The following is a 24,670-nucleotide window of genomic DNA, read 5'->3' on the forward strand; positions in this document are numbered from 1 at the left end:
TTCCTTGACATCTCGGGCTCCATTTCTGGTGCAAACTGTCTGCCAGTATTCATTACAAGTCCACCAACTCCACAGCTACCTCAACTACACCGCCTCACATCCTGCTTCCTGAAAGGACTTCATCCCATTCTCCCAGTTTCTCTGTCTCCATCGCATCTGTTCTGATGATGCCACTCTCCACAATGGCACTGCTGACATGTTATTCATTTTCCTCAGCCAACAATCCCCCTCCACAACTGTAGTTGCCAGGGTACCCAACCAATTTCCTGCACTCATCCGTTCCCCTCACTCTCAGAACTAAGATTAGCTTCCCCTTGGCCTCACATTCCACACTACCAGCCTCCGTCTTCAAAGGATCACCTCCGCCATTTCCGCCCAACTCCAGCATGATGACACCACCAAATACATCTTCCCCTCACCTCCCTGTCAACATTCCACAGGGACTATTCCTGCCGTGCCACCTTGGTCCACTCCTCCATCACTCCTGTCTCAGTACCATCACCTCCTGACATGAGTGTGCTGTCCCAGGACCAAATTTATTTTTAAAACAGCAGTCTTCCTACCAGAAGTGTTGGCAGAGAGCAGGTCACGCGTCTGGCACGTACACTGATGTCACACGGTCTGTGCTTTGGGCAGGAAGTCATGGAGGAGAGATTTACTCCATTTTGTAGCTGCCAGCAAGCAAGCAAAAGGACTGTGAAGAACCGACGATAGAACACTTTGTAATAAGGAAGAGATGGCCAGAGACAAAACAGGCCAGCATGCCACAACTGAATCTGTTGGAAAGAGCTTCTCAGGAGATTCCATGGCAGGACAAAGCAGTGCTGGTGTGAGCTGTATGCAGAGCTTCAGGGTCTCTGAAACAACCCATTAAGAGGAAGCTGAAATCGGGCACAAAGTAGTAGAAAAATGATTTAATGAGCTATGGCTATATTAATTGTGCAATGCAAATCAGGATGCAAAACCCATGTTCGTTATGTACAGGGAAGTACTGGCAGATGAAAGTTTAAAACCCTCAAAACATCAAAGGCATTTTCAAAGGATGCAGCGAGAGCTTAAAGCATCAGCTAAAGTCCTTGGCAGAAATATAACATTGAATGACAAAGCAAGTAATATGGGCCGCACGGTAGCACAGTGGTTGGCACTGTTGCTTCACAGTGCCAGGGACCCAGGTACGATTTCCGGCTTAGGTCACTGTCTGTGCAGAGTCTGCAAGCTTTTCCCATGTCTTCGTGGCTTTCCTCCGGGTGCTCCAATTTCCTCCCACAAGTTCTAAAAGACGTGCTGTTAGGTGAATTGGACATTCTGAATTCTTCCTCAGTGTACCCGAACCAGCGCCGTAGTGTGGCGACTAGAGGATATTGACAGTAACTTCACTGCTGTGTTAATGTAAGCCTAATTGTGACACTAATAAAGATTATAATTATTATTAAGTGAGATCGTGAGGATCAAGCATGCTCACCTGTTGCATCAACGGTACACAAAAATGGTGTGTTACAAAATTTTGGTGGCTGGGTTGCGAAGGTCGGCTGGCATGGGTCACGAAGGTCGGCCGGCGTGGATCCCGATGGTTGGCCGGCGTGGGTCCCAAAGATCGGACGGTCAGTAAAAGTGGGTCTTGGGGAGAAAAAAGGTTTGTAAAACATTGGCCTAGATGGCTGCTGGCGCAGTCCCAAATGGTGATGTGAAAAGAAGGGGGATGAAAAAGACTACAATTGGTGAAAAAAAGAGATCTTTGAAGGTTTTCAGGCTCGGAGAAGGTTACTGAGATAGGGAGGAAAGGATTTGGATGGATTCGCATGTAAGCATGAGGAATTTAAACAAGGACATTTTAGGTTTGTGAATTATGCAAATCAAGCTCAGCGGCGATGGGTAAAAGATATTAATAAATAAGATGAAATTGGACTGTGTAAGTGACATTAGCATGAAAACACTTTATAACAAAGATATTAACTCACTTAGTTTGATTGGGTTATATTCTCATTAAAACAGCAGTCAAGCAATTCCATCACAATGCATGAATACATAGCACAGCATGGTTTCAACATAGAAAATTGATTAGCTTTCCCTACTTTGATTTTTATGAGGCTTACAATTTAATAAATATGCTTAACTATATTCTTTATGCAGGAAATGTAATGAAATTCCTCCAGTGTAAAGCTATGATAGTTGTTTGGTTTTGTAGTAATTTGCTTCCCTTTGGTTGGTCATGGCAGTTACAGTTTGCCACTCTTGAGAATTAATGATTGAATTATGTAGCAGTGAAACTTTTTTGTTCTTTTCTAGCCTGACTTTGCACAATTCAGCCCTCAGAAAAATGAAGAGTTGTATTTTTCACAGTGTCAATAAGGATTTCATAAATCTTTTGGGATATTATTTCTCTGTTCCCAATACAGTAATGCAATGCTATGGAGGGTAGTTTTCTTTTCTGTGGTTAATGTATTGACTTTGCTGTTAATCTTTGCTGTAGTTTGTAATCAAGTGCATTGTTATGATAAGTTAGTCCACCCTGTGTTTATGTGGGTCTCACCCTACAACACAAAAAATGCGCAGGGTAGGTGGATTGGCCATGCTATATTGCCCTTAATTGCAAAAAAAATCAATGCTCATTTATTTACACACACAGTCAAATATACTCATGCACAAAACTCTACCAACTAAACTATCACTACTACTAAAGCCAATACTTAGCTTCGGGTGCCCACTCAGTCAGAGGAACAATGGCCGTTGTCCAGTTCTGAGGCTGCTGGGGTTGAGCTGGTACGGAATAGCAGCTAAGATAGTCTGTCTCGTAGCGTGCGTTGACTTTGGACTTACTTGTTCTGGTGCAGCTGCAAGGCTGGTCTCTCCTCGCTGAGAGCCAAGGCCAAGAGAGCGATTCTCTCTTGGGGGCTTCTTCTTATACCCAAAGGGGGCTTCGCGCCCTTTTGGGCGGGCCTTGAACTTGGTCCCAATTAATTGGACCGTATCTTGATCATCGGTATCGATTTCCTCCAATAAAAGGGTGGGTGCCCTGATTGTTGGGCGTGCCCTGATGGCCGTTGGCCTGCTTTGTTCTCGTCTCCTCTGGCGCCGGGGTGTCTGCTTTAGTATCGTTTACCTAAATGTTACTCTTTTGTCCCCGGAGATGGCTCATTAGTATGGTAATGGCTTTGCAGTATCGGTCTTGTCTGGGAGCTACAGCTCCAATCAACCTTGCACCTGCTTGCTTTCTCAGCATTGTCCATTTTCCCTGCATTCTTTGCAAAGTGTCCATTTTGTAATCGGGACGTGACCACCCCAGATGGCTACAATATCATTAGTTAAATATACCAGTTGAACTCTGAGATCATTACATGAAAGAAAAATGATTACAATGGGGAGATAGTAGTGTGGTGGCAGTGTCATTGGGCTAGTAATCCAGAGGCCTCAGCTCAGGCTCTGGGGACATGGGCTCAAATCCAATTTAAATTCAAGTAATTTTTTAAAATTTGGAATTGAAAGCTAGTCTCTGTAATGATGACCATGAAATTATCATTATAAAAGTCAAAGAAATGCAAACTAAACGAACAAGATAGCAACTATATTTTAGATGGAACATTATAGTAATAATGATCTTTATTGTCACAAGTAGGCTTACATTAACACTGTAATGAAGTTATCGTGAAAAGCCCCTTGTTGTCACATTCCAGCACCTATTCAGGTACACGGAGGGAGAATTCAGAATGTCCAAATTACCTAACAACACCTCTTTCAGGACTTGTAGGAGGGAACCGGAACATCCGGAGGAAACCCACGCAGACACAGGGAGAATGTAAAGACTCCGCACCGATAGTGACCCAAGCCAGAAATTTAACCTGGGATCCTGGCGCTGTGAAGTAACAGTGCGTAACAGTGCTAACCACTGTGCTATCATGTGCCCTGCCTAACCTCAGATTAAACCCAACAGAAGCAGAGCCTTTACAATTGGGTCTGGAGTGGGTCTGCAACATTGGCTCTCACAGCATCAGGTCAAATAAAGCCAAAGTAGCCTCAGAGGGATCACCCCCTATTACCTTCTCTCAACTGACCATGTTAAACATCACTTGGAAGAAGCTACTGGTGAAAAAAAAGGACAGGAATTTCAGTGTGCACCATTGAGATTGACTCAGTAGTAAATCAACACATGGAAGGAATCTACTTGATCTCACATGCCTCAACTGATTTGTTGCAGACACGTGTCCACTCTAACATTAGCAGAAGTGATCACTACATAATCCTTGTGATGACAAAGTTTTGTTCTTCACTATGAAGGTATCCATCGTTAGGTATTGAGATACCACAACTATGCTAAGTGGCATACACTACAGACAGATTGAACAACCCAAAACACGGTGGGCCATCAATAGCAAAAGAACAGAATACCACTACAATTTATGTCTTTATGGCAAAGCATATTCATCAAACCAGGAGACCAACCCTATTTCAGTGGAAACTTGAAGAAAGTAGCAGGAACAGCACTTAATAGTACTTACGAATTGGGTATAAACTACATAAAGTTTTGACTACCAGACTATATATATGTCGATCATTGATCAGTGGTCTCACAATCAATGGATCAAATCAAAGCCTCTGTGATTCCACCAGCCAACCAACAAGGTGCGGAGGGTTTATGAACCATATTGCAAGACGAGGACTGCAGTGGTTCAGGAAAGTGACTTCTCAAAGGCAGTTAGGGATGGGCAACAAATGATGGCCTAGCCATTGATTTCCACATTCCATTAATTAAAAAAAAACACGAGTGAAGTGTTTACAAATGGCTTCAACTAAAAATACCAAGTGGATGATTTTATTCATCCTCGTCTTAAGGTCAGCCACCATTAATCTCGATATAAGCGTCCAATCAATTCTGCTAATGAATGTGATATTACGAAGCAACCAAGTACACTCAAGTGAAGGTTGTGGGCCCAAACCACATCCTGGCAATAGTGCTGAAAACGTGTGCACCAGAACCAACCACCCTCCAGGCCAAACTACAACCATGAAACTGGAAGGTGGAATACAAATCTAACCTGGCAATTGTAGCCTTTTCAGTTTACCCTCAATTATCAGTAAAGTAATGGAAGAAGTCATCATTAATGCCCTCAAACAACACCTATTTCACCAATAGCCTGCTCATCAATCTCTAGTTTTGTTTCCAGATTTCCTCAGCTCCAGACTTCATTGCAGTTTGATTTAGATAGGAATGCAAGGACAATGTGCAAGAAGATAATGACAGTCGTTGCCTTCCACCTCAAACTGAATTTGACTGAATGGTGGCACTGAGGAGCCCTAGTAAATCGAGTCACTGGCAGTTAAAGTATAACACTACCCAATAGCTGGAGCCATACCCGTCAGAAAAGCTTTGCTTGGCACAGCCCCAAACTGCAGGAATGTTTCAGGTTAGCCTCTTTAGCCCGAACTACAACAATGACTTGGATTTATAAAACAACTTTAATGTAGTAAAATGTCCACATGCTTCAGAGGAGAGTAAACAAGCAAAATTTGACATTGAACTACATGAGATATTTGCACAAGTGCCAAAACATGGTGACTAGGGTTCAAAGAGAATCTTAAATGAAGAAAGAGAGATCTAGAGGCAGGGAGATGTAAGGATGAAATTCTAGAGCTTGGGGCCTAGGAAGCTGAAGATAGGACCACTAAAAGCAGTCTACTCGATCAATATCTTATCCAGCTGCTTACATACACACACCCTCCACCATTATCATAGAACGTATCATTGCCGCCATATTTCTACAGGATACACTGCAACAATTCAACAAACTTTCTTTGGCAGTACCTCCCAAACCTGCAAATTGGATTGGATTGCATTTTGTTTATTGTCACGTGTACCATGGTACAGTGAAAAGTATTTTTCTGCGAGCAGCTCAACAGATCATTAAGTACATGAAAAGAAAAGGAAATCGAAGAAATACAGAATAGGGAAACACATGGTACACAATGTAACTAGATAACACCGGCATCGGATGAAGCATACAGGGGTGTCGTGTTAATGAGGTCAGTCCATGAGAGGGTCATTTAGAAGTCTGGTAACAGCGGAGAAGAAGCTGTTTTTGAGTCTGATCGTGTGTGTTCTCAGACTTTTGTATCTCCTGCCCGATGGAAGAAGTTCCCCCACTTAGAAAGGCAGGGACGAATGGGTGCGGAGGCAGATGTTGTAGCCTTCGCGCCCCCCATGTGCCCGGGCAGGGCAGGGGGGCCTGTTGGAATTCTTGACTCTTGAGAAGGTTAAGTTTGAACTGAGAGGAAGGATGGAGGGGTTCTACAATTCATGGGCATTATTCATTATGCACTTTCAAGAACTGGATAACTTTGAACATTAGTTGGGGAGTGTGGGTGGAAGGGGGGCGGTGTTTGTTAATGGTGACTAAGTGATTCCTGATTCCTGATTCCTTTTTGTCATTTGTTTATGTGAACATGCGGGCTAATGTTTGGGGTATGGTGGGAGGATGGGATCGTTGTTATTGATATGGGGATTGACATATTTGTTACTGATTATTGTTTATTGTTGGTGGGTGTAAATTTGGGAGAAAATGTGAAAGAGGAGGAGAATTAAAAAAAAGTTAAAAAAAAAAAGAAAGGCAGGGACAAACATTCCCACAGAAACCTCTGAGGTCGTACACCATTCTGATTTGAACATATACTTGGCTGGATTCTCGTTGGTGGGATCCTCCGTTTCGCCAGCAGCGCACTCACGCCCACGGATTTCCTCACAGTGTGGGGGTGCCCACAATGGGAAATCCCATTGGTCAGTTGTCAGGTGGGAGGATCATACTGCCGGCGGGGGCATGCCGCACTAGAAAACGGATGTGGCGGAATGGAAAACCCCGCCCCTTATCTTTCCTTCATTGTCACTGGGATACAACTCTGAAGCTCCCTACCTAATAGGATTGCCTTCACACCAAGAACAGTAGTGATCCTGGGTCGGTACAATTGCACTGTGGTTAGCCTTGCTGCCTCCCGGCGCCGAAGAGCCAGGTTCGATCCCGGCCCCAGGTCACTGTCTGTATGGAGTTTGCACATTCTCCCCATATCTGCATGGGTCTCACCCCCACAACCCAAAGACATGCAGGGTAGGTGGATTGGCCATGCTAAATTGCCCCTTAATTGGGAAAAGAAAAAATTGGGTACTCTAAAGTTATGTAAAAAAAAGAACAGTAGTGATTCAAGAAGAAGGCTTGGCATCATCTCCGAAAGGGTGTTGGACGTTTAGTTGCTGCTGTATAGAGAGTGAAAAGTTCTGCTCCTTTTCACCAACACCTTTATTTCACTTCAACAGACGCTGCACAAAACTCTAACATCACATCACCTGACACAAAGGCCACCTGAAGCCCCTTTACATATCAGTGTCAATTATTGGATAGATACTTAACATAAATGAGACAACTAATTGGAATGTCTCTTAACCCATTACTTAACAGTCTCCCTGTCCTTGGAGAAAAAAAAATAATTATGTGAATACAAAATTTCAAGAACCTCAAAAACACACACGCATTTTCCCCCCTTCTTTTTTTTCATTTGGAAGAAAAAAAGTCACAGAAACAGGTGCCCTTCATTAACAATATCCAAAAGTTTCGGTGAACTAGCCCCTCTTTTTGTAAAACAGTCTGACAATTGATAGCTATTGTCGACCCATTTAATTTTTGCTATTTCCCCTCTGTCCAACATCTGCTTTAAACTTGCAATGTCTATCCTTAACCTTTTTTCATTGACACTTTTTGTAGGGTGCACATTTTCCCACAGGGATTTATTGTCAATGTGACAGTCAATAGGTATATTACCCAAATCCCCTAATCCCAAAATTTCTGTCAATATCGGAGATATATAAGCGGCCATATCCACCGCCTCTACAAGGCTTAACGTCTCAGCAGCCAATGTGCTTTTGAACACTCTCCTTATTTTCTTTGTTTCCCACACAAGAGGGCAACATTTACTATTGTTCCACAAAAGTAAAATTATAAAACCTCCTGCGCTTGAAACCCCATCACACAAATTTGCACAGGACGCATCACTATAAACTATGAGTTTCAAGTGCCGAAGGTCACCTAAAATCGGGAACTTCAAAACACACCCCTTCATTTTTTGTTTGGCCAACGCTTTATTTGCTCTTCTTATGTCTTCCACTTTGGGATCATTCATTTTTGTACTCAACTCTAAGACATCAAAACTCACGTCCGGTCTAGTCTGTCTACCTAACCAGTTCAGTTGCCCAATTACATTTCAGAGTTGCTCCTTTTCCATCTTTGAAACCATTGCGTGTTTTTGTGAAACCCGGCCATGACTAATTGCCATTGGACTGATGCTTTCCAAATAACATTGCTGACGTAAAGATGCCCCTTAGTCTGTCCGATTTCCAGTCCAATATATTTAAATGCACCAGAAGCCTGACTTCCAACTCTGAATTCTTTCCTCAAACCAGAGATTACAATAGCTTCAAAATCACTAATCCCACCCCACAAAAAATCATCGGCATGCATCATAAAGATGCCAGAAAGATTTCCTTTATAGTGTCAGTAAAACATTGCTGGATCTGCTTTCAACTGGCAACAGCCTAACTTTAACGAAACTGACCTGAGCGAAAAATATCAGACTCTGGACGCATCATTTCATCCATATACACATTTGTTCAACTTCCAGAGTACCCCTTCTGTGTTAGCGGCCTCTTTAGGAGGATGGAGAAAAACGTCTCTCCGGAGCTATTATATCTGTAGATTTGCATTCCCATGCCTTTGTGGCTAATAGAGCCAAGAAGATCATTAAAATAACCTTTCCTGCCGCAGGTGAATCTACCCGTAAATCCTGATCTTCAAAGTTTTCTTCAAATCCCCTTACCACAAGCTTGGCCTTTGCCGTATAAATTCCATCCGGAAGAACCTTTTTGTGCAAATCCATCTGTGGGATAGAGCTCATTGTCCCCTATCCGGTACTTCAGTGTATACCCCAAATTCACTCCAATTATGCAGTTCTTGCTGTTTGGCATCTTTGATAACTTTTTCATCTAATTTATTGGAAGCCACCAAAATCTCACATGCATGTGGGCTTCTACTCCTATTAGTATTCGTAGTCTTACTCATGTTCCGAGACTTTGATAAACTACATCCCCTCTCCTGCCTGGTTTCTCGTTCTGTACTTTCACTGCTTGATCTTTCCCTTCTGCTGTGGGATGTCCTTTCAATAGTTCTCGACGTTTTCCTGTGGACCTGTTCACTATCCAATGTACTATCTGAACTGGCACTGCGTTTCTGTGCCCTCCATTTGTGAATTTAGTGTTCCCAATCCATTGTCTCTCTAATAGTATACTATGTCTCCTTGCTGAAACACGGTATTTAAAAAAATTTTTGTTTTAATAAATTTAGATTACCCAATTATTTTTTCCAATTAAGGGGCAATTTAGCGTGGCCAATCCACCTACTGTGCACATTTTTGGGTTTGTGGGGGCGAAACCCACGCAGACACGGGGAGAATGTGCAAACTCCACACGGACAGTGACCCAGAGCCGGGATCGAACCTGGGACCTCAGCGCCGTGAGGCGGTTGTGCTAACCACTAGGCCACCGTGCTGCCCTTGAAACACGGTATTTGATGGCCGTACATTATGCCTTAAAGTTCTGCAAATTCTTTCAGAGACTTCTGCTTCCAAAAAGCCTTTTCTACTACTATGTAATGCATTTAAATGCTTAGCAAAGGCAGAGCTAATTGTAGTCCCTTCCCAAGCTGGAGGCTGGTCATCCAAAATGGACAGAATTTCAGGATTTCTACCAAACACTAATTGATAGGGACTCTAGACCAACTATTTGCAATAAATTCTTTGCATGTACTGCCCATGCTCAAGCTGATTTTAGCCTGCAATTCGGTCTATCTGACAAAATCTTCTGGAGCATGTCATCGATTACAGCAGGGTTTCTTTCACAGACACCATTACTTAATGGGCCTTTCGCAACCTTATTCATAACTGTGATATTCACGTTTTCACACATATCCCTAAACTCATCATTAGCAAATTCTCCCCCATTGTCCGTAAGGAGTTTTGCCGGTGGGCCCATTCCTGTCCCTATCCATTTTTCCACGATTTGATCCAGAATTACTCTCTTTTCTTTACTGCGTACAATCGGTGATTGACAAAATCTGGTTGCTAAATCTACAAAATGCAAAATAAATATATTATTGGCTTTACTGGCTCACTGGGCTAAATCGCTGGTTTTTAAAGCAGACCAAGCAGGCCAGCAGTACGGTTCGATTCCCGTACCAGCCTCCCCGGATAGGCGCCGGAATGTGGTGACTAGGGGCTTTTCACAGTAACTTCATTGAAGCTTACTCGTGACAATAAGCGATTTTCATTTCATTTTCATTTCATTATCCCAGATCTTAAAGTCCATGGCTACAATGTCGTTAAAATCCCTGGCCAAAGGTAGGGTTACTATCGGTCGTGCTGGTGTCCTTCTGTACTTCCTACAAACTTCACAGCGATCACTAACCTGTTCTATCAGTTTAGTATAGTCTTCATCCCTTACCCCTGCATCCTTTAATACATTTTTCAGCCTCCGAGGAGACGGATGAGCAAATTGCCTATGCAGTTTCAATACAACAAACTTTTTATCAGCTAAAGTCCCATTTTCAACTGCCATTAACACATCCTTAACAACTGTACTTGAAATATTATTTGTCAGTAATGGAATACAATAGTGTCCCGACTTTCCAAAAACTGTTGCCTTATCGTGTTCCATATCCAGTTTCATGTGTGCTTTCTTCATCGACGGTCTGCTCAGAAGCAAAGGTATCTCACTTGATACAACATCCGTGCTAATGAAATGATTCACTCCGGCAATGTTGCAAGGGATCACCACTCTTTTGAGCGACTTCAGAGTATTATCATCCCCGAACTTGAAACTGGTGGAACTTTCAAATTCCTTAACCTTGTTGCGATTTTCAGCATTTAAGGCGTCCAGGTAACATTTTGACCAGTCAATTCCACACACAGTAGATGTGCAGCCACTGTCCAATACAGCACAATTGAAGGATTCTGCAACCAACACCCTCATTACTGGCGTAAAACTGCTTGTTAATAGGACAATGCCTTATTTCTGGTCACTATCTTTTTCGTCTTCTGACTCTTCCATGTCATGTGTCAAACTTCAAACACTCTATTATAACGTGTTGGACAGTTAAAAGCATAATGGTGTTGAAAGTCACATCAAAAACATCGATTTATCATGCCCCGTACATTTCTGGGGTTCATCTTCCAATTGTAGGTTCTAATTGAGTTTCTGTCTTCATCATTTCTGGGTCTCAATCTCCTTCTATAGTCATCTGATTGAATAAGGTATCCTTATCCGCAAACTGAACTCCTGTCAAAATCAGGAGCCTATCTATGTTGCTTAGTCTAGCACAGTCAAGTAATTTAAAGGCCAACACAGACTGTAGAAATTCCAGGTTGTGTTTCTGCAGCCTTTTATATAGTCTGCCAAATTCTGTCATATAATCTTCAATGGAGAAATCCTCTATTTTCTGGAACTTATCAAAATCCGACCATGCTTCATACGTACTTAACAAGTCATCCTTCTCTTACATCTTATCCATATAATGTAATAGAGTCTGCAGACCTTCTTCTGAGTTTAACTCTTCCAATTCCAGCTCAGAAAACACTTTGCTCCAGATTTTACTATCAAAGGTAGAGAAAGAGTCAATTACATACCTTGTTTTCTCTTTCCCCTTTCCCAAGGCCATAACTACTGCACTTCTCCATTGGTCGTATGATCCCCTTTCAGAAAAAAAGGGGGGATAGTCATATCCGGCCATCTTTATCCTAGGTTCAGCCATATATCTTGTTTTTTTTTCCTTCTCACTCGCTCCTTGGTTTGGTCTGGAAAAGTATTTTTCAACCCTTCACATTTGCACTGCAACCATCCTCTGCTACCATTTGTTGGACGTTTAGTTGTTGTTGTATAAAGAGTCAAAAGTTCTGCTCCTTTTCACCAACATCTTTATTTCACTTCAACAGACTCTGCACAAAGCTCTTAACATCACATCACCTGTAACAAAGGCCACCTGAAGCCCCTTTACATATCAGTGTCAATTATTGGATACTTAACATAAATGAGACAACTAATTGGAATGTCTCTTAACCCATTACTTAACAAAGGGCAAGTAGGAATAGACAGCAAATGCAGAAGAATACGTAAAATAAATAAAGTGGATGTTACCAGCATTCATGATTCCAAAGGGGCATCAGCTATCGATTTTATAACAATAGATTTTATCGCCAGATTTTTGAGGAGTTCCAGGGCCTGGCATTTTGGAAGGATGGATCTCTCTTCCCGTCATCTGAAATTTTGTGGGGAAAACATCCCTGCCGACTCCAAGCGTTCCTCAGCCATTTCACACTTGAATGAGTGTTAAGTGGCAGCAGATGGGACTTCCACACCTTACTCAGGAGGAAGCCCTGCCTAAGAGAGCTGTTGGCCAATCACTGCAGTGACAGAGCCATTAACAGAAGAGGAAGCTCAAGAGGATGTCAGAGCCGAAGTGCAGGCCTCGGAGGTCCAGAGGAGACTGGGGGAGGGGATGGGTGGTGGTGCTAAGTGGACAATCAGGGTCTTAAGGGTGAGGAAGGTCTAGAGCACACTGGACCTTGCAAGTGGGAACTGGGCAGGGGGCACCAAACTTTAGAAGGGAGCTTCTGAAGGAAGCGGCCCCATCCCATCCCAATTGGATTGGCCAGCAGCTGCTGAGGGCATAACATCCTCCCAATTGAGGAGTGGAAGCCCTACACCTCCTTGATTTGGCCCACCCACAGTGCATTATGGTTGTGGAGTGAGCTGTAGTCAAGCCCGTTGGCTCTTCACAAACTTTTACCAAACTTCCAGAGAACTAAAACATGCCTTTTGAACAGCCCACCTCAGAATGGCAGCCTCTGTGGCCATCTTGAGCTGCATCTGCAAGACGTCAAGTGCATACCCATCATGCACCCACTTCCCCTCCACCAGCCCGAGGGAAAATTAACACCGTTCGGGGAATTTTATCTGAGACATGTTCACCAAGCTGGGAAATTTTACGACTCATGCTACCCACCTTGGGGTTAAAAATCCAGCCCTATATGTTCTGTGTGGTAATCCTTACATTGAAATTGATTGGAATGTTTACACCTTTTGGTTGGCCACCCGTTCAAACTGGCATATCATTTGCCTTTGAGATTGCACTTACACTTTTGTTGTGAGCAAAAGTAAAAGTTTTATTTTGCTAAACTGATGAAGTTTATAACCAGAATTTAGTCATAACATTTCTCTAATCACACAGTAAGATATCCTTCACACATGTCCCTGCTCCATCTGGCAACCCCCACACAAACTTGGAACTGCTTATTGAAGTCAGGAAAAGTAATTCCACTAGCTTTTGTTCTAACTTGAGAAAACTTCTGCAGCTGATTTTTATTTAAAATTAAAGGTCATGCAGTCTGTACAAAGAGAAATGAGTAAATTACATTATGGGGGGCACAAATATGTTAAAAGTGGAACTTGAAAATGGCACTCTGCCCTTACCGTAAATCATCACTTGAAATGTTGGTTCATTTTTTAAACATTACTTTTATATTCCATTAGGTAACAATATTCAAATTTATAGGACTGCTCTGTGGATGGATAGATTCATCCTTTCCCTTTTGCACTCCAAATGAGTAATCATGGTTACCTTAATATTTGCTCCCCAACATTAGTGTCAGATCGATCCACCCTCAGGTCGATTTTGTTTTGTCCTCTTTCAGCTTTTTTTCAGCCACTGCTCTGTATTTGCTGTTTTAGCAGCATGCCTATTCCACTCTTTGTTGAAGGAATTTGAAGCAATACAGAGCTCCATGGGGTCTAGGAGCCTGGTTCTGGCAATTCAGTGACAATTTGCACGGTCGTCTTAGAACAAAGAACAAAGAAAAGTACAGTATTGGAACAGGCCCTTCGACCCTCCAAGCCTGCGCTGATCATGCTGCCCGCCTAAACTAAAACCTTCTACACTTCCGGGGTCCGTATCCCTCTATTCCCATCCTATTCATGTATTTGTCAAGATGCCCCTTAAATGTCACTATCGTCCCTGCTTCCACCACCTCCTCCAACAGCGAGTTCCAGGCACCCACTACCCTCTGTGTAAAAAACTTGCCTCATACATCTCCTCCAAACCTTGCCCCTCGCACCTTAAACCTATGCCCCCTAGTAATTGACTCCTTTACCCTGGGAAAAAGTCTTTGACTATCCACCCTGTCTATGCCCCTCATAATTTTGTAGACCTCTATCAGGCCGCCCCTCAACCTCCGTCGTTCCAGTGAGAACAAACCAAGTTTATTCAACCTGTCCTCATAGCTAATGCCCTCCATACCAGGCAACATCCTGGTAAATCTCTTCTGCACCCTCTCTATAGCCTCCACATCCTTCTGGTAGTGTGGCAACCAGAATTGAACACCATACTCCAAGTGTGGCCTAACTAAGGTTCTATACAGGTTCCTATAGGAAAGAGAGTGAGGAAGACCTGATTACTTCTAAACGATGAAGGTGAATAAAATGGAGAACATGTTAAATATTTCTGAATCCCATTCCCACATTGGTGAAAAAAATGAATGTTTTACCAGCCCACCCCTTGAATTAATATTCACCCTGGAATGTTCAGATGGTTCTAAGATGGTCAGTCACTCCAAGATGAACTCCATTATATTACATTGTGTTTACAATTTATACAAACTATAAACCATTTAAAGTATTTTAAAGTGGAAAATTACTCCCAAACTCAAGAATATGAATTAACTATGTGTGATACTTCTTTCCAGAAGTGACTAGCCATTTTGAAAACCTCAAAATAAATATTAAATTAAAGTATCTGCCTCAGGCTGAAATACTGGAACTTTCATCAATTAGACCAGAAACTCAGTATGTTTTACTATGCAGCTCAATATTATCTGTGCTGGGTGCTTGAAGTACAGCATAGCATAAAAGGAGTTACGCTAAATATACTATTTTGGAGCTCCAAAAATTGTAAAAATAGAGCAACAAAAATCAACTTCAAACTTGCCCTAAAGCTCTCAATAGATTTCTGAAGGAATGTATTCCTAAATATTACCAATTCAGGCAGTTTAAATCAGCAAAACTGTGCAGAGTGCTTATATATTTGCTTCAGGAAATAGACATAAAGATTTATGACCCAAGAAAATTATGAAAGATTAGACATACAGTCGTGAGATTACTTGTTCTATTGTTAAAATAAAATTTTTCCAGAGGCCCAAACTACAATCTATACTGAGGAACGGAAAATAGGAGGAGGGGTAGGTCATCGGGCCTAGTGAGCCTGCGCCACCAAACAATGTGAGTATGGCTAAATGATAAATATCAGTTTATTGGTTAGCTTTATGTTGAATTGAGTACATTTTCCAAATTGCTGAAGTATATGGTGGAATCTTGTGAGGCTCCCGGGAACGGGAAAAAAAGGTGGGCAAAGGCACTTCATTATGTGGGAAGTAAAATGTCACGTTCCTCACAACAGTATGAAAGTTGGGAAGTTGGCAGCGGATTAAAGGTGAATGGTGGTTCCCAATGACAAGTGGAGGAACCGATGTTTAATGCATTAGAATGGCATGCCTATTTATTTGAACACATGGTCAAGTAATTAAACTATACCTTTGCATTTAAGTCATCAGCAAATGAGAAAATCATGAGCCCGGCGCGAACCGGTGATTATCACAGATCGGCGACCACACCGACGCCCCCTCCAGTCTCACGTGCTACCTCCATTGCCCCCACACACTCAGGGCTGCGACCACCACTGGGCTTGTGGAGTACCGAGCCGATGAGAACGGCAGACGTGCCGTTAACAAAGCCTTCAGACTCCTGCCCTTGTAAGATGCCACCTCCACTTTCTCCCGCACCGCTCCCTCCCCCACTCCCCATTTCCTAACCATCGGTATTTTAGCTACCCAGTAGTAATTAATAAAGTTCGGAAGGGCCAAGCCCTCCTCCCCATGCCTAAGCTCAAGAAGGACATTCTTCACCCTTGGGACTTTCCCGGCCCATATAAAATCTGAGATTGCCGTATTCATCTTCCTAAAAAATGCCTTGGGGATGGAGATTGGAAGACACTGAAACACAAACAACAATCTCGGGTGGACTGTCGTTTTCACAATCTGAACCCTCCCCGCCAGTGGGAGCATGTCCCACCTGTGGAAGTTTCCTTTCATTTGCTCAATCACCCTGCCCAAATTTAGTTTATGAAGCTGACCCCAGTCGCTTGCAGCTTGAATCCACAGTGACCTAGAACTCCCTCCCACCACTTTGAACAGCGTCTCCCTCAGTCTCCTCTCCTGTCCCCTTGCCTGGATCGCAAAAACCTCACTCTTGCCCATATTCAGTTTGTAACCTGAGAACCGACCAAATTCCTCCAATATCCCCATAATTCCTGCAATTCCCCCCAACGGGTCTGTTGTATAAAGGAGCAAATCATCCGCATAGAGCGAGACCCTATGTTCCACCCCCCTCTGACTATCCCCGCCAAACGTTCGATGCTCCCAGCGTCATTACCAAAGGCTCTATGGCCAGGGCAAACAGTAGTGGGGAGAGTGGGCATTCCTGTCTCCTCCCCCTACACACTAAAATATTCCGATCGAACCCGGTTTGTCCTTACATTCACCACCAGTGCTTGATATAGCAACCGGACCCAATCCACAAATCCCTGCCCAAACCCAAACCTTCCCAGGACATCCCACAAATACTTCCACTCCACCCGATTAAAGGCCTTTTCTGCATCCATGGCTACCAGCACCCTGACCTTATGCCCACCCAGAGGTATCATTATTGCATTTAGGAGCAGCCTCATGTTGGACACCGTATGTCGTCCCTTAACAAATCCTGTCTGGTCCTCCCCTATTACCACCGGAATTCAATCCTTTATACATGTGGCCAAGCAATTTTGCATTCACATTTAACAAGGAGATTGGCCTATATGAACTACAGACCCTTATCCCGCTTCAAAATAAGGGAGATCGATGCCTGCGATAACGTTGGGGGGAGCACTCCCAGCTCCTTCGACTCATTAAAAGCCTTTACCAGGAGTGGCCCTAGCAACCCGTAAAACTTTTATAAAAGTCAACCGAATATCCATCAGGTCCCAGGGCCTTACCCGATTGCATCGCCCCCAACCCGTCGATAACCTCCTCAAGCCCAATTGGGGCTCCCAAACCCTCCACCAACTCCTCATCTATCCTCGGGAACTCTAGTCCCCCAGAAATTGTTTCATATCCTCCTCCCAGGCTCGGGGTTCTGATTTATACAATTTATTATAAAACTCCCGAACACTTCATTCACCCCCGCCGATCCAAAACCAGCTCCCCCCCCCCCCCCCCCCCCCCCCCCCCCCCCCCCCACTGTATCTTTTACTTTCTCAATCTCTCTCGCCGCCTCCTGTTTCCTCAGCTGGTGCACCAACATCCTGCTGGCTTTTTCCCCATATTCATACACCGCCCCATTCACCCTCCTCAGCTGTCCCTCCGTCTTACCTGTGGACAGGAACCCAAATTCCAGCTGCAGTCTCTGACACTCCTTCAGAAGCCCATCATCTGGAGACTCCGAGTACCTCTTGTCCACCTGTAGAATTTTGCCTACCAATCTGTCCAACTCTGCCCACTCAGTCTTCTCCTTACGGCCTGAATTGATACAAGTTCCACCCTAACAACTGCCTTCAGTGCCTCCTAAACCACCCCCGCCGAAACCTCATCTGTGCCATTGATCCTTATATATCCCCGACTGGCCTCCCTCACCCGCACACTCCCCCTCCTCTGCTAACAGCTCTACATCCAACCTCCATCGCAAGTGCTGAGCCTTCCTTTTTCTGACATGCAACTCCATCCAGTCTGGGGCGTAGTCTGACACCACTGTTGCTGAATATTCAGCATCCACCACCTCAGCCAGCAGCGACTTATTCACAACAAAAAAGTCTATCCTGGAATACACCTTGTGCACATGGGTGTAGAACAAAAAGTTCCGACTCCTCGGTCTCCCAAATCTCCACGGATCGACACCCCCCCCCCCCCCCCCCCCCCCCCCCCATGCGCTCCATGAACCCCCAGCGCTCCTTTACCATAGCTGATACCTTCCCTGACCTAGAGCTCGACAGGTCCAATCTTGGATCCAGGACCGTGTTGAAATCTCCCCCTATAATCAGTAGATGTGAATCTAGGTCCGGGATCTTTCCCAGAACCCGCCTAACAAACTCAACGTCATCCCAGTTTGGGGCATATATATTTACCAATACCATGGCCATTCCCTCCAGCTTCCTACTAACCATATCATATCTAAACCCCCCCCCCCGGTCCGCCTCTATCTTCCCCACCTCGAATCCACCCGCTTATTAACCAAGATCGCCACTCCCCTGCCCCGTTTTAAAGTCCAACCCCGAATGGAACACCTGACCAACCCATCCCTTCCTTAACCTAATCTGATCCCCCACCTTCAGATGTGTCTCCAGCAACATGGCCATGACCACCTTAAGTTGCCTTAAGTGCGTGAACACACGGGCCCTTTTGACTGGCCCATTCAGTCCACAAACGTTGCACGTGATCAGCCTGGTTGGCGGGCACCCCGCCCCCTCCGCTGACGGTCAACCGTACCCTCTCCTCGGCCTGTCTGCAGCCCATGCCCTACACCTCGCCTGGCCCGCTCTTGGGCAGCTACCGTCATCAATCTTCCTCCTCCACTTTGAAAGTCCCCTCCCTGTCAGCAGTATAGTCCCCCCCCCATTCCCCCTCCTATTCACCCCCACCTCCCAAGTCGATCTTCAGCTCACCCCCCACTTTGCTTCCATGAACTATCCCGCCCAGCTATCCTGGTAGCCTCCGCCCATGGCGCCTATCATCCTACCCCCCACTGATTCCCCTCTCCCTGTGCTTAGTGCAAACAGTCAAAACAAAGGCAAGAAGTAAAAACAAACAAACAATCCCTCCCAAGGTCCGAACACAAAGACCCATTAAAATCCTTTACCAGGAGTGGCCCCAGCAACCCGGAAAACTTTTCATAAAACTCAACCGGGTATCCATCTGGTCCCGGGGCTTTACCCAATTGCATTGCCCGCAACCTATCTCTCACCTCCTCATCCCGTAACAAACCACTGTAAGCCGGTCTAACCCCAAACAGAACCGCAAAACGGGAAAAACGAAAGAAACCCAAACAACAAAAACCCAAAGTTTTTCACAGCATAGTTCAGTTCCCCTCATCAAAGTTCAAGGTCCTCCTTCTCCTGTCAGTCCATTCTCCTCATGAAGTCTGCTGCCTCCTCCGCCGAGCCAAAGTACAGCTCCCGGCCCCCATAGGTCACCTAAAGGCGAGCCGGGTACAGTAAACCAAACTGAACATCTTTCTTGTACAGGGCAGACTTGACCCTATTATAGCTCGCCCTGCTCTTCGCGAGCTCTGCTCCCACGTCTTGGTACGCCCAAATCTTGACACCTTCCCAAAGGCATCGCCTCGTCTGCCTGGCCCACCTCATGATACGTTCCTTATCCAGGAACCGATGCAATCATACCACCATCGCCCTCAACGGCTCACCCCCCTGGGGTTTGCGCATCAGTGCCCTGTGGGCCCGAGCCAGCTTCTCCAGCATCTTCCCAACATACGCACCCGCATCTGATCCCTCGATTCCCTCCGGCAGACCCACGATCCAGATGTTCTGCCTCCGAGAACGGTTCTCCAGGTCCTCCACTTTCTCCAGCAGTCGCTTCTGCTGGTCACGCATCATCCTACTCGCTGCTGCCATCGAGGTGGACTGTTCCTCGTGCTCCCCCACCAGCTCCTCCAACCTCTGAATTGCCTGTCCCTGGACTGCCAGTCTCATCTCCACACGGTCAACCACTGCCTTGGTCGAGTCCACCGCCCGGGCCAGGTCCTCCGAACGTTCCTTCCGCTGTTGGGTGAAATTCTCATTCAGGAAGCTAACCAACTGGTCCATCGACCACTGAGCCGACAGGGCCAGACTCTGCCCATCCTCCATCTCTGCGTGCGTTGTCTGCTCCTCACTCGCCTCAACCAACTGGTTCATTTTTTCCGTGCACTTCTGGACCGTAGCTCCAGGGGTCAATCTCTTCTGCTCTCACTTCTGCACCTTTTTCCACAAAAAGTCCTGTGACAAACAGGTGTAAGGGCTACAAAAAAACACCACGGACGGGAGCTGCCAAATATGCGACCACTCACTCCATGGTCGCACCTGAAGTCTTTATAAGGTTTCTAATAAGTCCCAGATACCATACTGAAACACAGCAAATTGAATGGAAAGTTCCATCATCTAAGGTTTTAGTCCTTTACATGTTTGATTCCACATCTGCTAAATTCTTTGTCGATTGTTTTTAACAGAAAAGAGGGATTTGAAATGGTTTGTAATCAGCATTGCTCAGACTCTGGTAGACTATTTTGTGAATAGGTGCTTTATCTCCTTTGGTTTCATTATATTAATCTTCTTAATATGACATTTCTCTTTGAAATGTAGTTTCCTGAGAGAATGTAATTACATGCTGTGGAAATTAAAAATAAATGAAGGTTTAAGAATTTAATCAATGCGATTAATTCTTCGAAGAAGCTTCAGTTTCTAATAACTAGGTAATTTTAATTTTTTCATCACAAATATAAATTTCTGTTCTGGGGTGATTAAAATGTTGAGGTTTTTATTCAACCTTAGCCCACAAGGTCTAGAACTTGTCCCTTTTGTGTGTCACAAACATTAACAAATATGCGTATTTTCAGTCATTCTTTTACTAGATTGAGGGCCAGATTTTCACTACCAGGGTGGGAAGCTCCTGTCAAGAAATTTCGCAACTTAGTAGACCTGTTCAATTTAACACCACACCTAATTTTTACTCCCAAGGTGGCAGGAGGAGTTACAGTATAGAGTTGGGCCCACCGATTCCAGAAGCAGATTCTAGGAGGTCAAGGGGTGAGCCAGTGCCATGGTGGACTGGTTAGAAGGCTCACCTCAGTTCTCTGGGCTTTGTCTCAGTTATTTTAGAGGCTGTTAGGCCCTCGAGCCCTCATCCTTGTAATACAGCTCTCACTCGTACAAACCTGATACTAAATAAACTTCCATTCATAAAATCCATTGAAAGATTTTCAATCCCTTCAAGTGTTTGTTTTGTTATGAAGGCAAACTTCTCTTTAGTAGCTATATCAAAGACAGTTGATCCTTTCAGAACCTCTTTAAAGAATAAGACAAAATGTGAACTCAACCCCTCCTACTGAGCTAAGTGATTTTGTAGCTTTTGAAACACAGCCAAATATTCACAATGACCTCAGCTGCAATAATAATCCTTGGGAAATATCAACAAATAAATGCTATTGAAAGTGTAGGGTCTCTTCCGGTTGCGGCTATGCCTAGGTAGGTCGCACGGTCGGCAGCTCCCGCCGACAACGGACTTTTGGGCCCTTCTGCGGAGCTCCAGCAGCATTTGGACGATGGTTCCTGGTGTGGGAAGGAAGCAGTGAGGGTCCCCCAGCGCTGTATGGAGTAGACCAGGAGTGGGGCGATCAAAAAAGCGGCTTTGGAGAAGAGAGGAGAACGGCCGCGAAAAAACAAGATGGCGGCCGGCGGGGATCAGGCAGCGTGGGCCCAGTGGTCACGGGAGCAGCAGGAGTTTCTTAGGAGCTGCTTCACCGAGTTAAAGGCAGAGATGTTGGCCCCTATTAAGGCTTCTATTGCAAGGTTGGTGGAGACCCAGAAGATGCATGGGACGGCGATCAAAGAGGTGCAACAAAAGGCCTTTGACAACGAGGATGAGATTTTGGGCCTGGCGGTTAGAGTGGAGGCGCACGAGGCTCTGCACAAAATATGGCAGGAGAAGCTGGAAGACCTTGAAAATAGGTCGAGGAGGCAGAACCTGCGGATTCTGGGTCTCCCTGAAGGCGTGTAGGGGTCGGATGCGGGGGCGTATGTGACCACGATGCTGGGAACGCTGATGGGCCCGAAGGCCTTCCCGCGGCCCCTGGAGCTGGATGGGGTGCACAGAGTCCTGGCAAGGAGGCCGAGGGTGAAGGAGCCGTCGAGAGCTATGGTGGTAAGGTTCCACCGCTTCACCGACAAGGAGTGTGTCCTGCGATGGGCAAAGAAGGAGCGAAGCACTAAGTGGGGGAACTGCGAGATCCGTATCTACCAGGACTGGGGTGCAGAGCTGGCCAAGAGGCGTGCGGGATTCAACCGGGCCAAGGCGGTCCTCCACAGCAAAGGGGTGAAGTTCAGGCTGCTACAGCCGCAAGGCTGTGGGTCACGTACCAGGACCGGCACCATTATTTCGATACGCCGGATGAGGCGTGGACCTTTATTAAGAACGAGAAGCTGGACTCGAACTAATGGACTTCTGTATGTTGTTGGGGCACCCCGGTGGGGGCTTGCGGGGTGGGGGGGAGGGGGGGGGGGGTGTTATGTTGGTTTTCCCCCCATGTTTTCTTTTTTGTTATTGTCCCTTTGTTCTGGACCCTCGAGGTTCTGGGCCGGGCCGCAGTTGGTGTAGAGCTGCGTCGGTGGCAGGGATGGGCCGGACAACGAGAGCAGTTGGCGGGGTGGGGGGGGAGTCACTTAACGTTGGGGACAGCACCTGAAGTTTGTTTGATTGATTGAGTTTTTGTTTTGTTTTTTCTCTTGACACATGGGAATGGGGGGGGGGGGGGGGGGGGCTCTCTCTCTCTCACTTAGTTGGGGGGGTGGGTGTGGTTGGAGACCCATAGAGGGAGCCAACAGTGTGATTGGAGGTAGAGGCGGGAGCGGCCGGGGTCAGCATGAGTCAGCTGACTTTGGGGTGTGCAATGGGGGGGGGAAGGGGGGTTAAGCGGACGCTTGACTAGGGTGAGGGGGATCGAGGGGGAGGGGGCTGGGATGCTGCTTTGCTGGCTGTAGGAGAAGCAACTTTTGGAGTAAAAGGGAGAGACGGGATGGGGAGCCTCCGGCTGGGGGGCTGGAGTGTGCGGGAGGCGTGGGCACGTGGCTGGCCGAAAAGGGGACGGCTAGTCGGCAGGTGGGGGGGGGGGTATTCAACCCTCCGACCAGGCTTATCACGTGGAACGTGAGGGGCCTGAATGGGCCGGTGAAGAAGGCCCATATGTTTTCGGATTTAAGGGGGCTAAAGACAGACATAGCTATGCTACAAGAAATGCATCTGAAGGTCGCGGATCAAACCAGGCTGAGGAAGGGATGGATCGGGCAGGTCTTTCACTCAGGGCTAGATGCGAAGACCAGGGGGGGTCGCAATCTTGGTGAGCAAGCGGGTGGCATTTGAGGCGGGGGGGATATCGTGGCGGATAGAGGGGGTAGATATATTATGGTGAGTGGCAAGCTACAGGGGGCCCGGGTGGTGCTAGTGAACGTGTATGCCCCGAACTGGGACGATGCAGGTTTTATGAAGCGAACGTTGAGTAAGATTCCGGATCTGTAGTCAAGCAGTCTGGTAATGGGGGGGGACTTCAATACGGTCCTGGACCCGGCACTAGGTCTAGATCGGGTAAGACGCCGGCAGCGGCCAAGGTCCTGAGGGGGTTCATGGACCAGATGAGGGGAGTGGACCCGTGGAGATTCGCTCGGCCAAGGACAAAGGAGTTTTTTTTCTTCTCCCATGTCCACAAAGTGTACTCGCGGATTGATTTCTTCGTGGTGAGCAGGGCGCTAGTCCCGAGAGTGGAGGGGGTAGAGTACTCAGCCATTGCGGTCTCGGATCATGCCCTGCACTGGGTGGAGTTGAGGCTGGGGAGGAGAGAGGCCAACGCCCGCTGTGGAGACTGGACGTAGGACTATTGGCAGATGAGGAGGTCTGTGGGCGGATTAGGAGGAATATCCAAAGCCATGTGGCGACCAACGATACAGTGGAGGTCTCAGTGGGTATGGTCTGGGAGGCGCTGAAGGCAGTTATCAGGGGGGAGCTAATTTCTATCAGGGCCCACAGAGAGAAGAGGGATAGGACGGAGAGGGAGAGGTTGGTGGGGGAGATATTCAGGGTGGACAGGAGGTATGCGGAGTCCCCCGAGGAGGGGCTGCTAAAGGAGCGCTAGAGCCTGCAGGCGGAATTTGACTTGCTTACCACAGGGAAGGCAGAGGCTCAGTTGAGGAAGTTACAAGGAGCGGTGTACAGGAATGGGGAGAAGGCAAGTAGGATGCTGGCACACCAACTACGGAAGAGAGAGGCGGCCAGGGAAATTGGGGGAATGAGGGACAGGTGGGGTAACACGGCCCTGAGCTTGGAAAGGACCAATGAGGTCTTCAAGGATTTCTATGGTAAACTGTATGAGTCAGAACCCCCGGGTTGGGGGGGGCGGGGGGGGAGGGGGAAAGAAGCAATTCTTGGACCAATTGAGGCTCCCGAAGGTGGAGGAGGGGCTGGTAGAGGGATTGGGGGCCCTGATTGAGATGGAGAAATTGGTTAAAGGTTTGGAGGGTAAACAGTCGGGCAAGTCCCCGGTACCGGACGAATATCCCGTAGAATTCTACAGGAAATTCTCAGAGCCCTTGAGCCCACTATTGTTGAGAACCTTCAAAGAGGCTAAGGAAAGGGGAACCCCTTCTCCCGACGATGTCGAGGGCCTTGATTTCGCTCATTGTTAAACGAGATAAGGACCCGTTGCAATGTGGCTCCTACAGAACGATATCGCTTCTTAATGTAGACGCCAAAC

General features: G+C 46.1%; 1 protein-coding gene across 14 annotated transcripts in view; it reads left to right on the forward strand.

Annotated features, from left to right (window-relative positions):
• Positions 1–24,670, forward strand: part of LOC119972600 (extracellular sulfatase Sulf-1-like) — a 690,773-nt gene that overhangs the window by 410,785 nt on the left and 255,318 nt on the right. The window contains exon 5 of one of the 14 annotated variants that reach the window (XM_038809549.1): positions 15,266–15,352. The exons of the other annotated variants lie outside the window; for them this stretch is intronic. The gene's annotated coding sequence lies outside the window, so the exon portion shown is untranslated. The remainder of the gene's footprint in view (positions 1–15,265; positions 15,353–24,670) is intronic. 14 annotated transcript variants of the gene reach the window in all.

This window comes from Scyliorhinus canicula, chromosome 10 (genome assembly GCF_902713615.1).
Source record: "Scyliorhinus canicula chromosome 10, sScyCan1.1, whole genome shotgun sequence".
NCBI lineage: Eukaryota > Metazoa > Chordata > Chondrichthyes > Carcharhiniformes > Scyliorhinidae > Scyliorhinus > Scyliorhinus canicula.